General features: G+C 39.4%; 2 pseudogenes; both read left to right on the top strand.

The window, feature by feature from the left end:
* Nucleotides 1–6: 6 nt before the first annotated feature.
* Nucleotides 7–1,239, top strand: LOC102418866 (annotated as a pseudogene).
* Nucleotides 1,240–5,045: 3,806 nt separating this feature from the next.
* On the top strand, nt 5,046–21,844 carry LOC102419190 (annotated as a pseudogene).
* The last annotated feature ends 265 nt before the right edge of the window (nt 21,845–22,109 follow it).

Below are 22,109 nucleotides of genomic sequence, written 5' to 3'. Positions count from 1 at the left end.
ACAATATTAGGAAACACCGTGTATACAGAAACTGATCATCACTGGAAAGAAGAAATTTTTGCCACATATGGACAGGAAGTAGACATTTGGGATGAACAGAAAACCAGTCCTATATGTTCAATGACCTGGGGATTTGACAGTATAAGTAGTGTTAAATTTAACCCAACTGAGACATTTCTCTTGGGAAGTTGTGCTTCTGAGAGGAATATCTATCTAATAACAGGGTAATATGCAAATTGGTCAGGATGCCATCACGTAATGACCGATCAGCAGGTTGCGTGTAAAGCAGGAGCCGATGGGCAGGAACTAGCAGCGTCGGTGGGCAGGGACTTGCACAGCCTGGGGACTTGAGGCTCACATCCCCACCCCCAGCAACGGGCCCCGGGACATGAGGTTCATGTCCCCATCCCCAGCAATGGGCCCGGGACGTGAGGTTCACGTCCCCACCCCCACCAAAGGGTAAATAGCAATATTAAAATATTTCCTCTAATTAATTCCCTTTTAATGTGTACGATTTCGTGCACTGGGCCACTAGTAGTACTATATGATATGAGGCAAACTACTTCTCTGAAAAAGGTCATCTTAGATATGAGAACAAATACAATTTGTTGGAAGCCTTCATTTTTACTACAGCAAATGAAGATTACAACTTATATACTTTTGTTATGCATGCACTGGACACTCCTGTGATGGTGCACATGGATCACATGTCTGCAGTGCTGGATGTGGATTGTTCTCCCACTGGGAAAGAGTTTGTGTCCACTAGTTTTGATAAATCTATTCGAATCTTTCCTCTGGACAAAAGTAGAAGCAGGGAAGTATATCACACAAAGAGAATGCAACATGTTATCTGTGTAAAATGGACTTCGGATAGCAAGTACATTATGTGTGGATCTGATTAAATGAACATTCCTCTGTGGAAAGCTAATGCTTCTGAAAAATTGGGTGTGCTTACATCACAAGAAAATGCAGTCAAAGATTATAACCAGAAGTTGAAGGAGAAATTTCAACATCATCCTCATATAAAATGTATTGCTTATCACTGCCATCTACCAAAACCAATCCACAGCCAGATTCAAGAACAGCGCATCATGGAAGAAGCTCGCCGACAGAAGCATAGCAAGCCTGGATCTGTGTTGATTGTGCCAGAGAAGAAGAAATACATAGTGGCAGTTGTGAAATAATATTTGGTATTCCTGCCAATACTGGCTTATAATTATTTGTTACATTTTGATTTGTAAACTCTAAAAATAAAAATACAGTTAATCCTTGAACAACATGGGTTAGAACTGGCCAGATCCACTTGCATGCAGATTTTTTTTCATTAAATGTACAGTCATTTCTTCGTATTCCCGGGTTGTGCATCCATGCATTCAACCAACCTTGGATCAAAACAGTATTTTCTACTGGAGGTTGGGAATCCGTGAATGTGGAGGGCCGACCAAAGTTATATGTGGATTTTCGACTGCTCATGGGGTCAGCTGTACTAGCTCTAGTATAACAGATGGTTTAGTTATATTTGTAGAGCTTCACCATTGCTCATTTTAGCTACCCTGAAAAATTATCTGCAAAAGGTGGTCTGGTAGATAAAACTATGCAACATTTGATCCTTGATCTGCTTTCTTATTTCCTGGAAGAATACAGAGTATTTGCAAACTAACTTATTTTTTCTGTTAGAAATAGCAAATATAATTTTACACTATGATCTATTATAGACACTGTGCATTTAAATTTACGTTTAAGACCAAACATCTTTCGTATTATCTTTAATGTTACTTTGAATAATTATTGCAACAATTCTTGGTAGGATTTTGTATAGCATATAAAAGAATTATATCAGTACATTTTTCAATTGAATTTATTTTCTGTACTTTATGGTTGGCTTTTTGAAGCTTTCAAGATCAGCCTGCATTTATGTAACTTTCATAAATGATAATAATTATAATTATGGTCAAGTCAAAATAATAAAACATCCTTTTTCTCAGAAAAAAAAAGTGAGGGGCAGATGACATTTGTCAAGCATAAAAGCCTGAGTAGACTGCCCGCTCACTGTGCATTTGCTACCAGACCCTGTGCCTGTGCACCCTCCTGCAGGAGTAGATAATTTGCCTTGCTGTCTGGCTCCTGAATATCCTTTGTGTTCTGCCAGGATCCCTGGTTTTGGGGGGCTTGCCTCATTTCTAACACCCCCCAGCCTGTATTACTTGTAACCTGTAATGGTTATACCATGCCTGCTTTCCCATGCCTGTAATTCCTACTTTCCCACATAATCTTTGTCCTTCTACCCAATGTAAGCAGATGGCTCATGGGGAGAGGCACAGCAGAGTTTTGTGGATGACCTGCTGCTCTCCCATACTACCAGCATTATTGGAATAAATGTTTATATGATTCAACCCTGTCTCTGCTTAATTGGCTGAAGTAGTGACAGGCATCCAGGACCCCTTGGTTGTTTCGTTACAAAAGGAGGAGATGTAAGTGGGTTAAATGAAATCCATTGTTGATAGATTAGGGAGGTGTGAGAAAGAAAATCAGGGAAAACCTCTGGGATTGGATAAAAAGTAAAATGATAGACACATGCTTCTTTTACATAGGTGGGTACAGGATAATTAACAGTCAACAATTAACAAGATAATAATAAAATGAGGGATTCTGTGGTCTCCACGCTGGCACCCTGGCACATTGGTTATGTCCTGAGGGGTCCAGAAAAAGGGAAGTTATAAGTTACCCTGACATTCCAAAGGTATGTTATCTAGATGCCAAAAGGCAATAGGCTCAGTTGGGATCAAAGTTGATCTTTGTCAGGTAATATACCGGCCTATGACATGATTACCCACCATAGACTGCTTTTTAATTAAAAACTTTAATTTCAGACCGTTTTTTGTGGTTATTTTATGTCTCTGAGTTTGCAAGGCCGCCATGAGGGCTTTCCCTGAGTTAGGTTAGCATGTGGCCACTTTTCCTCCACACCACTAACAAGTGTGCCAGCCACATGGGCATGACAGCTCCCAGGAACCAGGGGTAAATCTATGACACCAAGCTGCACACTGCAAGTGTAATAACTCCTCCATGTCTCTGCAGGTGGGTTACATGCTGGGTGCCAACCAGAGTGTCCTGGGTAGGCAAACAGGACCTCTGAGTGACTGAGGCTAAGTCAGACACCCGCCCCCTCCATACATGTCCCCTCTCCCCTGACAAATACTGCATAAGGAACTCCCCAGAAGCCCTGGGGCCAAGGATAGTGTGAAATACCAACTATGGACTAAAGGCAATAAAAATAACCTTTTTTTTTTTGAACAGCATGAAGAGAAATAAATCTCTTAAATTCAGCTTTTCATCTAAGGTAATGCAACCACCGCATATGTAGAAATCCATTGAGAGATCTTTGAATCACCCCTGTGGATACTAAGGGACATGAGAGATGGATGCAAATGAACATGAACTTGTGCTTACTACTTTCTTATGAGTAATAAAATCTTTTGATAGGGGCAAAAATAAAATATTGGGGACTAGCTATAGTTATAAGAAACATTGATCATGCTCTATTAACCGTGATTGCCTTCTTCTGATTAAACAAAGGATATTCTAACCTGGCTGGGAGTTGTACATCCCTGGACCTTGAAGTCAACCTTGAAATAGGGTCCATTCTCATTCAGGAACTGCCTATTATCATGGAAATATTAACAACCTTGTTGCCCAAACAATGGAGTTCTGCCCAGCCCTCATTGCCTACTTCCCCATGCCTGTGATTCCCATTTTGCACACCCATTCTTATTCCTTTTGCTACTTCCCCATGTAATCTTTGTGCTACCCAATATAAGCAACTGGCCTCTCCGGGTTGCAAAGCAGAGTTTTGTGGATGACCTGCTGCTCTCCGATGCTGCTGGCAATATTGGAATAAACACTCATATACACTGAGTGGCTAGATTATTATGGCTGGCCCAGATTATTATGACCACCCCATCAGTACTTCCTTGACACTTCCAAAAATACTGAATATTAAAAACGTCCTAAGCAAATACTCTCAAGGTTTTATTATTATTATTACTTGCATAACTAATTCATTTCATTGTACTGATGGGGTGGTCATAATAATCTGGGCAGTCATAAAAATTTGGCTACTCAGTGTATGATTCAATACTGTCCCTGCTTAATTGGCTCAAGTAGTGACAGGCAGCCTGGACCCATTGGTTGTCCTATTTCACTTTGTCTCTGATCCAGCAGTCCTGGTTCTCCTGGCAGAGGGTCTGGGACAGCAGAGCTCAGGGGATGGATGTTTATAGGGAGAGGGGAACATTTTCAGGGAGTGTGAGGTGTTCATATTCAGTCACCCAGAACCAGTGACTACAGTGGCCAGTTGCTGGGACAAACACCATTCTAGATGTTTCTGTGAAGGTACTTTTTAGATTTATTAACATTTAAAGCAACAGTCTATGAGTGAAGCTGACTACTATCTATAATGTGGGTGGGGCTCATCAAAGGCCTTAAAAGATTGAGATCTCTCAAAGAGGAGGAATTCCACATCTAGACTGCTTTCAAACTTAATATTGCAATATCTACTCTGGATTTTGCAAATACCTTCTAGAATTTTCAGGCAATAGCTACATCTGAAAATTTCAGAATGGCCAATCCTCACAAGCCCTATGCACTTGGACTACAGAATTGAAACTTTCTCAACATTTCTTCCCCTTCCCACTGTGACAGGTGAATTCTGCCTTACAGGTGCTCTTATATGGGTAACTTTCCTGCCCCTCCCTTAATGGAGAAAGGTGTTCATTTTCTATAATGTGGGGTCCTTAGCTCAAGAGAGTTCCTACCCTTCTCCACCAGTAAAAGATTCTTTTGCTTCTACCCATTTCCCAGCAGAAATCCTATAAAAGGTTCAATAAGTTTTCCTACCCCATTCCAGGAGCTGACAACTTTTACTTCATATTAGAAAAGAGTCTGGGAAGTGGATGGAGTTCTGTGCCTATGTCCCAACGGTTACTCTTCCTGGATCCTGCCCTGCCTCTATCTTCCCATGAGCACTTGGTGTACACCTGCAGATAATGGCTGGTAAGGGAGTGTGAACCTTCTAAAAATTCCAAACTGTCCTACTAACACTCTATCTTTAATAATTTATTAAAATCCCAGTCTTTCTTTCCTCCTTCTTTTTGTGTTCTCCAACAGAAAAAGAGTTCATGTGTCTTATCTCCCCTTGGAGAGGTCTGTCACCTTCTGGAACTCGTTTCACCTTCGTGCTTCATTACCTAGTTCTCTGAAGGGCTCCAAAAAGCCTATGGTTTTATAGATTATCCTGATTTACCTGTTTGTTAAGATATAAGTGATAGTCTCTTGTGGCTTTTATAAATGGAAGCAGAACTCAGCATTTTTTAAAAACCTGAAACTGGTGCCTGTCAGTCCATTCAACCTTTGTATTACCTGTGGGTCTAGGTATACAAATTTTGCCACGTCCAACTCTTCCATAATCTCCATCACTGCTCCAGAAAATCTCGTTTCAGAGGCACCAGAAAGCATCATTTGTTGCACTCTCTGTCCATCTTAATTGTACAAGCAAGAGTATAGTCCAGGAACTCTAGATGGCCCACCAAGGCTGTCCTATACATCCATAGTCCCAGACCCACAGTTCTATGGCGTGCTTCCAAGACTTTCCGTAGCCCATGCCCTCTCCAGGCATAGCTCTGGGCCCCAGAGAAGCTTGCCCCTGGGACTCCCTATGGTCCCAGTACTCTCAGTGGCTCATATCCACTCCAGCTTCATCCCTGGACCCCAGCAGGCTTTCTCCTGGGACTACCAGCCAATGGAGCTAGCTCCAACTATAGTTCCTGCCTGTGAGGCTTATCTCCTGGACTCCCCGCAGACCATGCTCACTTCAACTATAGGTCCAGGCTCTGGCACAACTTGCCCCTAGCACTTCCACCAGCTCCAGCTCCAACTGGATTACCAAGTTGGCCCTGGTGCAACTTGTCCCAAAGTCTATGTGCAACCCATGCCAAGTCCAGCTCCAGCTTCAGCTGGCCAAAGACACCTCATACACACAGACTACAAAGGGGAAACTACTACACAAGGTCACTCTAAGACTGGGAGTGGTTGCTGTTTTACCCAGTTCATGGAAACTATCACTAAGAGAAGCCAAAATGAGGAAATAGAGAAATATGTTCCAAGCAAAAGAATGAAATAAACCCCAGAAAAAGAACTAAGTGAAACAGAGATAAGCAATGTACCAGATAAAGAGTTCAAAGCATTGGGTATAAAAATGTTCAATGAGCGTGGCTGGCATGGCTCAGTGATTGAGTGTCAACCTATGAACCGAGAGGTCACAGTTCTATTCCTGGTCAGGGCACACGCCCGGCGTTTCGGGCTCAATCCCCAGTGTGGGGCATGCAGCAACCGATCAATGATTCTCTCTCACCATTGATATTTCTATCTCCATCCCTCTCTCTGAAATCAATAAAAAATATATTTTTTAAATGTTCAACAAACTTGGAAGAAGAATAGATAAACTCAGTGAGAACTTCAATAAATATACTGGGTATCCCTAAAAAATGTATATACACGTATTATACATTATTAATTCCAATGGGTAATGAAAAGAAAGAAACATCAATTGACTATCAACTCTTAAAGTGTGTATACATTTTGGGGACACCCTGAATATATACAAATTATTTACTTATGTAATATTCCATTTAATATTTTTGTGTCACAGTTGACCATGTGTAGCTGAAACTGTGAAAAGCAAAACCATGGATAAGGAGGGATTAGTGTAGTTCTTACTATTGAGCACTAAATATGTGAGAGGCACTATTTATTTTTATGATGGGGAAAAAAAATTCTCTTTACCAAATAGTGTTGGGAAAGCTTTTGTACACTATTTTTAGAACGGAAAAATGACTGTCTCTACTAATTAGTGTTGGGAAAGCTTTTGTGCAGTGAAGAAAACCATCAACAAGACAAAAAGGCAACTTACTGAATAGGACAAAAATTTGTAAATGATATATCCAATAAGGGGCTCATATCCAAAATACATAAAATAATCATACACTTAACATAAAAAAAAAAACAAATAATCTAATTTTAAAATGTTCAGAGGGCCTGCATATACATTTCTCCAAAGAAAACATACAGATGGCAGACACATTACATATGCCAAAAAAAAAAGATGCTCAACCTTACAAATATAAGGGAAATGCAAATCAAAACCACCTGTCAGAATGTTATTATCAGAAAGACAAGTAACAACTTTTGGCAAGAATGGGATAAAAAAGAACCTTCATGCACTGTTGGTGAGACTGTAAACTGGTATGGCCACTATGGAAAATATTACTGCTAAAAATAGAACTACTAAATTGTTGAGGAGCACACACTTTGTTGGAAAGTTTGTAAGGAGGACATTCTGAGAAAAGGGAAGTGTGTGGAAGGCCACTCACCCTGTTTATCAAAATTCCAACTTAGGGGAGTGCCAAAGGCGATGCCCCTAATTATTCCTTGACCTTCCCAAACAAGTCTGTGTATGTGCAGACCCCTGGTGTTTGCTGGAATCCTTATGCTTAATCTTTGGGTGTCCTTGCTTAAAGGACACTGCAGACACATGTGGCCTCCCAAGATTACTTACCCTATGATTGTATCTAAAAGATAAACTTTATCTCAAACAGCTGCTACAAAAAGCCTAATGAGACAGGCAATTGAGGCTGTCTGGTTCCTTTAGCTAGCCCTCTCTTTCACAGCAAAGATTGTGTCAGATTAATCCATTCATCCATCACTCAGGGTCTACTGGTCAGCCCCCGCACTGCATGATCCAGGAATTTCACTTCTGGGTATGTGAAGAAAACAAAAACAATAATTCAAAAGATATATGCACCTCTATGCTCATTGAAGCATTGTTTACAATAGCCAAGACATGGAAACAATTAAGCATCCTTAGAGAGATGAATGGATAAAGAAGATGTGTTGTGTAATATACATATAATGGAATATTAGTCAGCCATAAAAAATGAAATTTGGAACAATATGGATGGACCTAGAGAGGATTGCATTAAGTGAAATAAGCTGAACAGATAAAGACTAATACCATCTGATTTCACTTATACAGTGGGGCCTTGACTTATGAGTTTAATTCGTTCTGTGACGGAGCTCATAACTCAAATTACTCGTATGTCAAATCGCTGTGATGTTCGCTGCACCAACTAGCGGTGGGGTGTCTGAAGTTGGCTTGTATGTAACCCAAATTTTAGCTCTCAACTCAAAGCAAAAAATCGGCTGAGAGATGGCTTGTATTTCGAAAAAACTCATTAGTCGGGACACTCCTAAGTCAAGGCCCCACTGTATGTGTAACCTAAAAACAAAACAAATGAACAAACAAAATGAAACAAAAACAAACTCATAGATAACAAGAACAAACTGATTGTTGCCAGAAGAAAAACAAGGTAGAAAAAAATTCAATCAGAGCAACAAAAAGCAAAAAGAATTTTTTAAAATGAGGATAGCTTAAGAAAACTGTGGGACAACATGAAACATAATAATATCAGCATCATAGGCATACCAGAAGAGAAGAAAGTGAACAAGAAATAGAAAACCTGTTTGAAGAAATGACAGAAAACTTCCCTAACCTGGTGAAGGAAAAAGTCACACAAGTTCAGAAGCAGAGAGACTACTAATCTAGAAGAACTTAAGATATATCATAATTTAAATGAAAAGGTTAAAGACAAAGAGAGAATCTTAAAGGCATCAAGAGAGAAAGTTAATTACCTACAAGGAAGGTCCCACAAGGCTGTCAGCTGATTTTTCAACAGAAAGAAAACTTCATGTCAGAAGGAATTGGCATGGTATGCAAAGTAATTAAAAGCAATTACCTGAAACCAAGAGTCTCCCAGAACAAACAAACAAACAAAAAGGCTAAAGGAACTCATTACCATCAAACCAGTATTGTAAGAAATGTTAAAGGGACTGCTTTAAGAAAAAGAAGAAATAGTGAGAGAGGAATATATGTATTTTAAAAAAGGCAATAAACAATTATTTATCAATAATAACCTTAAATCTAAATGGATTAAATGATATAGGGTAACTAAGTAAATAAGAAAATATGACCCATATGCATTCTGTCTACAAGAGACCCACCTCAGAACAAAAGATTCACAATGACTGAAAATTAAGGGATGGAAAAAAATATTCTGTGCAAATGGAAATGAAAAAAAAAATGCTGTGGTAACAATACTCCTATCTGACAAAATAGACCTCCAAAGACCATAACCAGAGTATAAGAAGGTCATTACATAATAATAAAGGGATCAATCCAATAAGAAAACATACCCTTGTAAAATATATTCACTCAATATAGGATCAACAATAAAATCATAGTAGGGGACATTAGCACCACACTAGAATACACTGGGTAGCACTTCCAGACAAAAAAAAAATTAATTACCTTAAACACCATGCTGAACCAAGGCAGCAGAGTATACATTCTTGTCAAGTATACCGGGAACATTCTGAAAGACAGAACACATGTTAAAACACAAAATAGGTCTTAACAAACTCAAGAAAATTGAAATCATATGAAGTATCATGTCACAATAGCATGAAACTAGAAATCAACTAACTACAATAAAAATAACTCAGAAATACTCAAACACATGGAGGCTAAATAGCATGTTATTAAGGAATGAAGGTGGTACCAAGGATATCAAGGAAGAAATAAAAAATTACCTAGAAATAAATGAAAATGAACACACAACTACTCAATATATAAAAGACACGTTGAAAGCAATTCTGAAAGGGAAGTTCATAGCATTTCAAGCATACCTCAAGAAGCAAGAATAATCTCAAACAATCTAACTCTACACCTAAAAGAACTAGCAAAAGAATAACAAGAAAATCCCAGGGTAAGTATAAGGAAGAAAGTAATAAAGATCACAGTGGAAATAAATAACATAGACTTAAAAAAAAAAAACAACAACAACAACAATACAAAAGAATAATGAAACCAAAAGTTGGTTCTTTGAAAGGGTAGGCAAGATTGATGAGCCTTTAGCCAGATTCATCAAGAAACAAAGACAGAGAACCCAAATAAATAAAATCAGAAATGAAAGAAGCAAAGTAACAACTGACGTCACAGAAATACCAAGAATTGTAAAAAAAAGTATTATGAACAACTATATACCATCAAATTGGAAAGTCTGGGGAAAATGGACAAATTCCAAGAAACACATAATCTTCCAAAACATAAAGAAGCAGGAAAAAGCAGAACACCTGAATAGACCAATAACAACTAAAAAAAAAAAAAAAAAAAGCTGAAGCAGTAATAAATACATTTTTTAAAAACTCCCAGCAAACAAAAGGCCTGAGCCAGATGGCTTCACATCAAATTTTGCCAAACAGTTAAAGAAAAACTAACACCTATGCTCTCAACCTATTCAAAAAATTCAAGAAGAGGGAACACTTCCAACCACCCTTTATGAGGCCAGCATTATCATAATTCCAAAAGCATGGAAACATACTACAAAGAAAGGAAATTGTAGGCTAATATCTCTGATGAACATAGATGTTAAAATCCTCAACAAAATATTAGCAAACCAGATCCAACAATACATGAAAAAGATCATACACCATGATCAAGTGGAATTTATTCCAGGGATGCAAGGCTAATACAATATTTGCGAATTAATAAATATAAACACATCACATAAACAAAATTAAAGATAAAAATCACATGCCATATCAACAGATGCAGGGAAACATTTTATAAAATCAAGCACCCATTTATAATAAAAATTCTCAGCAAGATGGGACTAGAAGGATAATACCTCAATATAATAAAGGCCATATGTGTAAAACCTATAGCCAACATCATACTCAATGGGCAAAAACCAAAAGCATTTCCCATAAGATCAGGAACAAGACAGGGATGTTTACTTTCACCGCTCTTATTCAACATAGTCTTGGAAGTCCTACCCACGGTGATCAGACAAGAAAAAAATAAAGGACATCCAAATTGGAAAGGAGGAAATAAAACTGTCATTATTTGCAGATGACATGATATTGTACATAGGAAACCCTAAAATTCCACCAAAAAAAATTTATAATAAATGAATTCAGGAAAGTTGTAGGATACAAAATTAATATTCAGAAATTGGTGACATTTTTATAGACCAATAATAAACTCAGAAAGAGAAACTAAGAAAACAATTCCATTTACTATTGCAACAAAAACTAAGGTACCTAGGAATAAATTTAACCAAGGAGGTAAAACACCTATACTCAGAAAAACTACAGGGCATTGAAGAATGTAATAGAGGAAGATGCAAACAAGTGGAAGCAGATACCATGTTCATGGATTGGGAGTATTAACATAATTAAAATGTCCATACTACCCAAAGCAATCTGTAGATTCAATCTATTAATATATCAATGGCATATTTCACAGATCTAGAACAAATATTCCAAGAATTTATATGAAATAACGAAAGACCCCAAAGAGCTTCAGTAATCTTGAGAAGGAAAAACAAAATTAAAGATATCACAATACCATATATAAAACTATACTACAAAGCCACTGTAATCAAAACATCCTGCCACTGGGACAAGAACAGGCATATAGATGAATGGAACTGAAGAGAGAGCCCAGAAATCAACCCATGCCTCTATGATCATTTAATATTTGACAAAGGAGGCAAGACCATACAATGGAACAAAAACAGCCTCTTCAATAAATTATGTTAGTAAAATTGGACAGATGCGTGCAAAAACTAGACCACCAACTTATACGATACATAAGAATAAACTAAAAATGGATAAAAGACTTAAATTTAAGTCACAAAAACATAAAAATCATAGAAGAAAACATGGGCAGTGAAATCTCAGTTATCTCTGGCAGCAATGTTTGCCAATTTGTCTCCAAGAGCAAAGAAAACACAGGAAGAAATAAGCAAATGAGACTACATCAAACTAAAAAGCTTCTGCACAGCAAAATAACCACCAATAAAAAGAAAAAGGAATGCCAATGATTCATCTGATAAGAGGTTAATATTCAAAATATATAAAGAACTTATACAACTCAACATAGAAAGACAAACAATCCAAATAAAAAAGGGCAAAGGACCTGAATAGGCACTTCTCCAAAGAGGACATACAAATGGCTAAGACATATGAAAAAATGCTTAAAATCATTAATCATCAGGGATCTGCAAATTAAAACTACAATGAGATATTATCTCACACCTGTCAGAATGGCTACTAGCAATAAATCAACAAACAAGTGCTGGCGAGGTTATAGAGAAAAGGGAATCCTAGTACACTGTTGATGGGAATGCAGACTGGTGCAGCCACTGTGGAAAACAGTATGACATTTCCTCAAATAATTAAAAATGAAACTGCATTTGACCCAATGATTCCACTTCAGGGTATATATTCTAAGAATCTTGAAACACCAATCGTAAAGAACACAGGGCATTCCAAAAATGTATACACATACTTTGAATAAATATAAAGGCAGTCTTTATTAGAATGCATTATCAGCTGTTAAAGTGTGTATACATTTTTGGGGATACCCTGTGTGTGTACACCTATGCTCATAATAGTGTTATTTGCAATAGCCAACATCTGGAAACAACCCAACGGCCCATAAGTATTTGTGTGGATTAAAAAAAAAAAAGCTGTGGTATATTTACACAATTGAATATTATGTGATTGTAAAAAAAAAAAAAAAAGGAACTATTACCCTTTGTGACAGCCTTGATGAACTTGGACATTATTATGTTAAGTGAAATAAGTCAGTCAGAGAGAGACAAATACCATATGATCTCACTAATATGTGGAATCTAATGAGCAAAATAAACTGATAAAATATGACCAGAGGTATGGATACATGGAACAGACTGACAGATCTCAGAGTGCAGGGAGATGAGAGGGACTGAAAGAGGTGAAGCAAAATATACATGCATAAATGCATAGTCCATAATGTGGTGATGGCCTGGGGTAGGGTGGGCCTGGGTGGACAGGGGCAATGGGGTAGAAAATAGGGGACATCTTTCAGTCCCAGCAACAACAACAACAACAAAAATCACAGACATTCCAGAAAACTGGGATCTTAAGCCAGCCAAAGGAATGATATTTCAATTTTTCATTTTTATTATTTTATTATTATTTTGTTAGCTTTTTTCTTTTTTCCTTTTTTCCCTTTTTTTTTTGTTTGTTGCTTTTTTTTTTGCTTTTTTCCTTGTTTTCCCTTGTTTTTGCTTGTTGCTTTTTTTTGCTTCTTTCTTTGTTCTTTTGTTGTGTTTTTTTGTTTCTTCCTTTATTTCCTACTTCTTTTCACATTATTTTATCAACCACGTGAGCAGCAGACACGTGAGCACTGTGCTCTTGTCCAGGGAGCATCAGCCCCATAAGCAGCCTGCCTCGAGCCTAAGAGCAGCAGCCTCATGTGGCCTGCCCCGGTCCAAGGAGAAGCAGCTGTGTGAGTGCCCCGCTTCCCCATCTGAGGAGCAGCAACCACGCGAGCAGTCTGACCTGTCCAAGGAGCAGCAGCAGCCCACCCTGGTCCGAGGAACAGCAGCCACACGAGCAGACCACCCACATCTGAGGAGCGGCAGCCCTACTCAGCACGCACCGGTCCAAGGAGCAGAGCCACAACAGCCTGCACCTGTCCGACAAGCAGCAGCTGGGTGAGTGGCACGTCCCCCATCTGAGGAGGAGAAGCCACACGTGCAGCTCACTCCCTTCCAAAGAGCAGCAGCCTCGCAAGATGCCCACCCCTGTTGGAGGAGCAGCAGACTTGCAATCAACCTGTCCAAGTCCAAGGAGCAGTAGCCCCACAAACAGCCCACCACATCAGAAGAAGAACAGCAGCATGCAGCCAGCCCCCATTCAAGAATCAGCAGCCACATGAGCAGTCTGGCCCAGTTCAAGGAGCAGCAGCTGCATGTGTAGCCTGACCACATCCAAGGAACAGCACCCTCATGATCAGCACACCCTCTGTCTTAGGAACAACAGCTGTGTGTGAAGCCTCCTCCACCAGCCAGAGGAGCCACCACAGCTGTGAACAGCACCCACCGCAGGAGCTGCTGCCAAATGAGGAGCAGCTGCTACCACAACCACCCAAGGAGCAACCACAGCCCGAGAAGTCACTGCCACCCAAGGAGCAGCCCCTGAATGACTCAACATCTAGATATGTTGCTGAAATCAAACATGGGTAGACAAAGAAACCCCCAAAGGAAAGAAAAGGAGGACTCGCCAGAAAAGCAGCTAAGTGAAACAGAGGCATTTGGCATGACAGAAAAAGAATTCAGATTAAGGGCCCTAGAATGCATAAACCGGATGGAGGAAAAAATCAACAACTTATGTAAGAATCAAAAAGAAACGGATGAAAAAAATCAACAAATTATGTAAGAACCAAGAAGCAATGAAGAGTGATATAGCTGCAATGAAAAACACCCTTGAAAGTTTCAACAGTAGACTAGGAGAAGCGGAGGAACAAATTAGCGAATTAAAAGACAGGGAAACAAAACACACCCAAACTGAACTGCAATTGGAGAAAAAAATTAAAAGACAGGAGGAGAGCCTAAGGGAGCTATGGGAAAACATGAAACGAAACAACATACGAATAATAGGGGTGCCAGAACAACAGAAAGAGGAACAAGGGTTAGAAAACCTACTCGAAGAAATAATATCAGAAAATTTCCCTGAGGTGGGGAAGAAAAAAGTCACACAAGCCCAGAGAGTCCCAAACAAGGTGAACCCGAAAAGACCCACACCAACATACATCATAATTACCATGGCAAATGTTCAGGATAAAGAGAGAATCTTACAGGCTGCAAGAGAGAGACGGAAAGTAACATACAAGGGAGCTCCCATTAGATTATCAAATGATTTCTCAACAGAAACACATCAGGCCAGAAAAGAATGGACGGAAATCTACAAAGTGATGCAAAGCAAAGGACTGAATCCAAGAATATTCTATCCAGCAAGGCTATCATTCAAAATTGAAGGGGAAATAAGAAGCTTCACAGACAAAAAAGGGCTAAGGGAGTTTATCACCACCAAGCCAGCCATGCAAGAAATGCTAAAGGGACTGGTGTAAAAAGAAGAAATATCAAGCTCAGAAAGAAAACAGCCTCAAAAATTAGAAATGGCTACAAACAAGTACCTTTCAATAATAACTTTAAATATAAATGGACTAAATGCTCCACCCAAAAGACATGGAGTGACTGAATGGATAAAAAAACATGACCCATATATTTGCTGTCTACAAGAAACCCACCTCATTAGAAGGGACTCACACAGACTGAAAGTGAAGGGTTGGGAAAATATCTTTCAGGCAAATAGAAATGAAAAAAAAACTGGGGTAGCAATACTTATATCGGACAAAATAGACCTCAAAGTGAAAGCCATAACAAGAGATAAAGAAAGCCACTTCATAATACTAAAGGGATCGATACAACAAGAGGAAATAACCGTGATAAACATATATGCACCCGATGCAGGAGCACCCAAATACATAAAAAAAACTCCTGGAAGATATCAAGGGAGAGATCGACAACAATACAATCATAGTAGGGGACTTTAATACACCACTGACATCACTGGATAAATCCTCCAGACAAAAAATTGGCAAAGAAACAGCAATCTTAAATGACTCATTAGATCAGATGGACTTAATTGACATCTTCAGAATATTGCACCCCAAAGCCACAAAATATACGTTCTTCTCAAGAGCTCATGGGACATATTCAAAAATAAACCACATATTGGGTCACAAACAAAGTCTCCCCAAATTCAAGAAGATTGAAATCATACCAAGCATATTCTCAGACCACAATGGCATAATATTAGAAATAAACTACAATGAATACAACCCAAAATACTCAAACACTTGGAAGCTGAATAGCATGTTATTAAATATTGATTGGGTTACCAATGAGATCAAAGAAGAAGTTAAAACATCCTGGGCACTAATGACAATGAAAACACAACAATCCAAAACCTATGGGACACAATGAAAGCAGTTCTGAGAGGGAAGTTTATAGCTCTACAGGCCTATCTCAAAAAAACAAGAAAAAATGGTAGTAAATCATCTAACTCTACAGCTCAAAGAATTAGAAAGACAGCAACAAGAAAAGCCCAGAGTGAGCAGAAGGGAGGAGATAATAAAGATTAGAGCAGAAATAAATGACATAAAGACCAAAAAAAACAATACAGAAAATCAATGAAACCAAGAGCTGGTTCTTTGAAAGGATAAACAAGATTGACAAACCCCTAGCCAGGCTCACCAAGAATCAAAGAGAGAGGACCCAAATAAACAAAATCAGAAATGACAGAGGTGAAATAACAACAGACCCCACAGAAATACAATGATGATCAAAAAATACTATGGACAACTCTACTCCAACAAACTAGACAACCTGGAGGAAATGGACATATTCCTAAAAAAAAATACAACATTCCAAAACTCAATCAGGAAGAATCTAAAAATCTCAATAGGCCAATAACTATGGAAGAAATTGAAGCAGTCATCAAAAAGCTTCCAGCAAACAAAAGCCCAGGACCAGACGGCTTCACAGGGGAGTTTTACCAAACATTCAAGGAAGAACTAAAACCTACCCTCCTCACACTACTACAAACAATTCAAGAGGAAGGAACACTTCCAAGATCATTCTATGAAGCCAGCATCACCCTAATACCAAAACCAGGTAAAGACAACATAATGAAAGAGAATTACAGGCCAATATCCCTCATGAACATAGATGCCAAAATCCTCAACAAAATCTTAGCAAATCAGATCCAGCAGTACATCAGAAAGATCATACGCCATGACCAAGTAGGATTTAATCCAGGGATGCAAGGATGGTACAATATCTGCAAATCAATAAACGTGACACATCACATAAACAAATTGAAAGAACAAAACCACATAGTCATATCAATTGATGCTGAAAAAGCATTTGACAAAATCCAACACCCATTTTTGATAAAAACTCTCAGCAAGGTGGGAATAGAAGGGTCATACCTCAACATAATAAAAGCCATATATGAAAAACCCACAGCCAACATCATACTCAATGGACGAAAGCTAACACCATTTCCACTAAGAAAAGGAACAAGACAGGGATGCCCACTCCTGTTCGACATAGTACTGGAAGTATTAGCCATTGCAATTAGACAAGAAGAAGAAATAAAAGGCATCCAAATTGGAAAAGAAGTAAAACTGTCCTTATTTGCAGATGATATGATATTATACATAAAAAACCCTACAGACTCCATCAAAAAACTATTAGACTTAATAAATGAATTTGGCAATGTAGCAGGATACAAAATTAATGCCAAGAAATCCATGGAATTTCTATACACCAATAGTGAACTTACAGAAAGAGAGACTAAAAAAACAATCCCACTTACCATCGCACCAAAAACTTAAGCTACCTAGGAATAAACTTAACTAAAGAGGTAAAAGACCTCTACTCAGAAAACTACAGGACTTTGAAAAAAGAGATAGAGGAAGACATAAACATATGGAAGAACATACCATGTTCTTGGATTGGTAGAAGCAACATCATTAAAATGTCCATACTACCCAAAGCAATCTATAAATTCAACACACTTCCCATAAAAATACCAACGGCATATTTCACAGACCTAGAACGAACTCTCCAAAAGTTCATCAGGAATAAAAAAAGACCCCGAATAGCTGCAGTGATCCTGAGAAAGAACAAAGTATGTGGGATCTCAATACCAGATATCAAGCTGTATTACGAAGCCACTGTTCTCAAAACTGCCTGGTACTGGCACAAGAACAGACATATAGATCAATGGAATAGAATAGAGAGCCCAGAAATCAGCCCCAACCAATATGCTCAATTAATATTTGAAAAGGGAAGCAAGAACATATAATGGAGTCAAGATAGTCTCTTCAATAAATGGTGTTGGGAAAATTGGACAGATACATGCAAGAAAATGAAACTAGACCACCAACTTACGCCATACACAGAAATAAACTCAAAATGGATAAAGGACTTAAATGTACGATGGGAAACCATAAAAATACTAGAAGAATCCAAAGGCAACAAAATCTCAGACATATACCGAAGCAATTTCTTCACCGATACAGCTCCTAGGGCACTGGAAACTAAAGAGAAAATAAACAAATGGGACTACATCAAAATAAAAAGCTTCTGCGCAGCAAAAGAAACCATCAACAAAACAACAAGAAAGCCCACCGCATGGGAGAACATATTTGGCAATGTTATGACCGATAAGGGCTTAATCTCCAACATTTATAGGGAACTCATACAACTTAACAAAAGGAAGATAAACAATCCAATCAAAAAATGGGCAAAAGACCTAAATAGACACTTTTCAAAAGAGGACATTCAGAAAGCCAAGAGACATATGAAAACATGCTCAAAGTCACTAATCATCGGAGAAATGCAAATCAAAACAACAATGAGGTACCATCTCACACCTGTCAGAATGGCTATCATCAACAAATCAACAAACGACAAGTGCTGGAGAGGATGTGGAGAAAAAGGAACACTCGTGCACTGCTGGTGGGAATGTAGACTGGTGCAGCCACTGTGGAAGACAGTATGTCGTTTCCTCAAAAAACTAAAAATGGAACTCCCATTTGACCCCATGATTCCACTTCTAGGAATATATCCCAAGAAAACAGAAACACCAATCAGAAAGGATATATGCACCCCTATGTTCATAGCAGCGCAATTACCATAGCTAAGATCTGGAAACAGCCTAAGTGCCCATCAGTAGATGAATGGATTAGAAAACTGTGGTACATCTACACAAGGGAATACTATGCTGCTGTAAAAAAAAGAAGGAATTCTTACTATTTGCAACAGCATGGATGGAACTGGAGAGCATTATGCTAAATAAAATAAGCCAGTCAATGAAGGAAAAATACCACATGATCTCACTCATTTATGGATAATAAAAACCATTATAAATTTATGAACAAAAATAGATACAGAGGCAGAGCCTCGAACAGACTGTCAAACTGCAGTGGGAAGGCCGGGGAGGGTTGTGGGGCAGGAAGGGGGGGTGAGTAAGAGACCAACCAAAGGACTTGTATGCATGCATATAAGCATAACCAATGGACATAAGACACTGCGGGGTAGGGGAGGCCAGGGGATTGTCAAGGGCAGGGGGCAAAAAAGGAGACATATGTAATACTCTTTGTAACACTTTAAGCAATAAAACAATAATAATAATAATAATAATAATAAAGAAAATAAGGGACGTCTGTAATACTATCAACAATAAAATAAATTGTATCGATAATTAATAGCCTTCCTAAACAAGAACCACCAATCTGATATAAAGCATGAGGCCTGCATGTTGGTAAATGATGCAAGAAGGTCCGAGTGGAACACAAGGGAGAGAAAAAAAGTTTCTATCTAGAAAAGCTGTCATCTACAGTTTTGACAAAGATGAAGAGAATCACAGAAGCCTACCTTGGGAACTGTTACCAATGCTATTGTTACAATCTCACCTCACTTTAATGACTCTCCATCACTGGAATCATTGCCAGTCTCAATGAACTTAGAATCATCAAGGATCCAACTGCTGTTGCTTTTGCTTATAGCTTAAACCAAAAGGTTAGAGCTGAAAGAAATGAGCTGATCTTTGACTGAGGAGGTGGCACATTTGATGGTCAAATCTCACTACTAAAGATGGAATCTTATCTTTGAGATTATATCTACAGTTGGAGACAGCCACTTAGGTGCAAAGGACTGCTATAATCTATTGGTGAAACATTTTGTGGCAGAGTTCAAGTGCAAGCATAAGAAGGATATCAGTGAGAACAAGAGAGCTGACCATCATTTCTGTACTGCTTGTGAACATGCTAAGAGTACTCTCATCCAGCCAAAACCGGTTTGGCTCAGTGGATAGAGCGTCGGCCTACGGACTAAAAGGTCCCAGGTTCGATTCCGGTCAAGGGCATGTACCTGGGTTGTGGGCATATCCCCATTAGGAGATGTGCAGGAGGCAGCTGATCGATGTCTCTCTCTCATCTATGTTTCTAACTCTCTATCTCTCTCCCTTCCTCTCTGTAAAAAATCAATAAAATATATTTTTTAAAAAAAGAGTACTCTCGTCCAGCACCCAGGCCTGTATTGAGGTTGAGTGACTATGAGGAAACAACTTCTTTCCTTCCATTACTAATGCCCAAGTTTAAGAACTGAATGCTCACTTATTCTGTGGCATGCTGGACACTGTACAGAAAGCCCTTCGGGATGCAAAGCTAGACAAGTACCAGATCCATAATAATGTTCTGCTGGGTAATTCTACTCATATTCTCAAGATTCAGAAACTTCTACATGACTTCTTCAACAGAAAGAAACTGATTAAGAGTATTAACCTTCATGAGGTTGTAGCTTGCTGTGCAGAGGTCCAGGAAGCCATCCTATCTGGAGACAACTCAGAAAACATTAGAGATTTGCAAGTCTTGGATGTCACTCCTCTTTCTCTTGGCTTTGAAACTGCCAGCAGAGTCATGACTGTCCTTATCAAGCACAACACTATCAATCCATCCAAGCAGATGCTGACCTTCACTACCTACTCTGACCACCAGCCAGGTGTGCTCATTCAGGTTTATGAAGACAAGTGCACCATAACCACAGATAACAACCTACTTGACAAGTTTGAACTCACAGATATACCACCTGCACTACGTGGTGTTCCTCAGATTGAAATGACTTTTGATCTTGATGCCAATGGCACTTTCAATGTCTTTGATGCATAAAAGTACAGAAAAAGAGAACAAGATTACCATCACTAATCACAAGAACCATTTGACCAAGGAAAAAAGCAAACACATGGGGCCAAGAAGCAGTGACGTACAAAGCTGAATATGAGAAGCAATGGCACAAGGTATCTTCCCAAAATTCCCTTGAATTCTTTACAATCAACAATAAAAGCAATTGCCAAAGATGAGAAACCTCAAGTTAAACTCAATGATGAAGACAAACAGAAGATTCTTGTCAACTGTAATAAAACTAGAGACCTGGTGCACAAAATTTGTGCACGGGGGGGCATGTCCCTCAGCCCAGCCTGCACCCTCTCCAATCTGGCACCCCTCGAGGGATGTCTGACTGCCCATTTAGGCCCGATCCTGGGATCGGGCCTAAACGGGCAGTCGGACATACCTCTCACAATCCAGGACTGCTGGCTCCCAACTGCTCACCTGCCTGACTGATTGCCCCTAACCACTTCTGCCTGCCAGCCTGATCACCCCCTAACCACTCCCCTGCCAGCCTGATCAACGCCTAACTGTTCCCCTATGGGTTGAATTGCCCCTAACTGCCCTTCCCTGCTGTCCTGGTCACCCCCAACTGCCCTCCCCTGCTGGCCCAGTCACCCCTAACTGCCCTCTCCTGCTGGCCCAGTCACCCCTAACTGCCCTCCCTTGCCAGCCTGGTTGCCCCAAACTGCCCTCCCCTGCAGGCCTGGTCCCCCCAACTGTCCTCCCCTGCAGGCCTGTTCACCCACAACTGCCCTCCCCTGCTGGCCATCTTGTGGTGACCATCTTGTGTCCACATGGGGGGGGGGGCTATTTTGTGTGTTGGTGTGATGGTCAATTTGCATATTACCTCTTTATTATACAGGATTATTATACAGGATACTCAACTGCCTTGATAGGAATCAGAGTGCAAAAAAGGAAGAATTTGAGTGTCATCCCAAAGAATTGGAAAAAGTCTGCAACCCTATGATTCCCAAGTTGTCCCGGAGTGTTCTAGTGAAACCAGGAGGAATGACTGGGGCTTTTCAAGTGATTGAACGCTCCCACCCGGTGGTTCCTCTTCTAGGCCTACCTGACCAAAGAAGTCTCATGCCAACATGAACATCCTGTTATGTGTTGGTCCCTAGAACATACTGTGGTACAGGAACTTATAACAAGCCCCCGGTGCTTTTAAAGCTGAAATGGTACCGAAAGAAAGAGGATTTCCTAATATTTAAATAGGGGAATATCGCACCTACAAATAACTAAACCTTGCTCTTTTCTGGACAATGGAATAGAAAGCGCATGGTTTAAATCAAACTGGATTGGGAATTGTCCAACTGCTCACTCACACCCCTGCCAAAGAAAAAACCCCCAATAAAAACCA

This window comes from Myotis lucifugus, unplaced genomic scaffold (genome assembly GCF_000147115.1).
Source record: "Myotis lucifugus unplaced genomic scaffold, Myoluc2.0 scaffold_1961, whole genome shotgun sequence".
NCBI classification, from domain to species: domain Eukaryota; kingdom Metazoa; phylum Chordata; class Mammalia; order Chiroptera; family Vespertilionidae; genus Myotis; species Myotis lucifugus.
The sequence above is the reverse complement of the archived record's forward strand: the minus strand, read 5'-3'. Positions and strand labels throughout refer to the sequence as shown.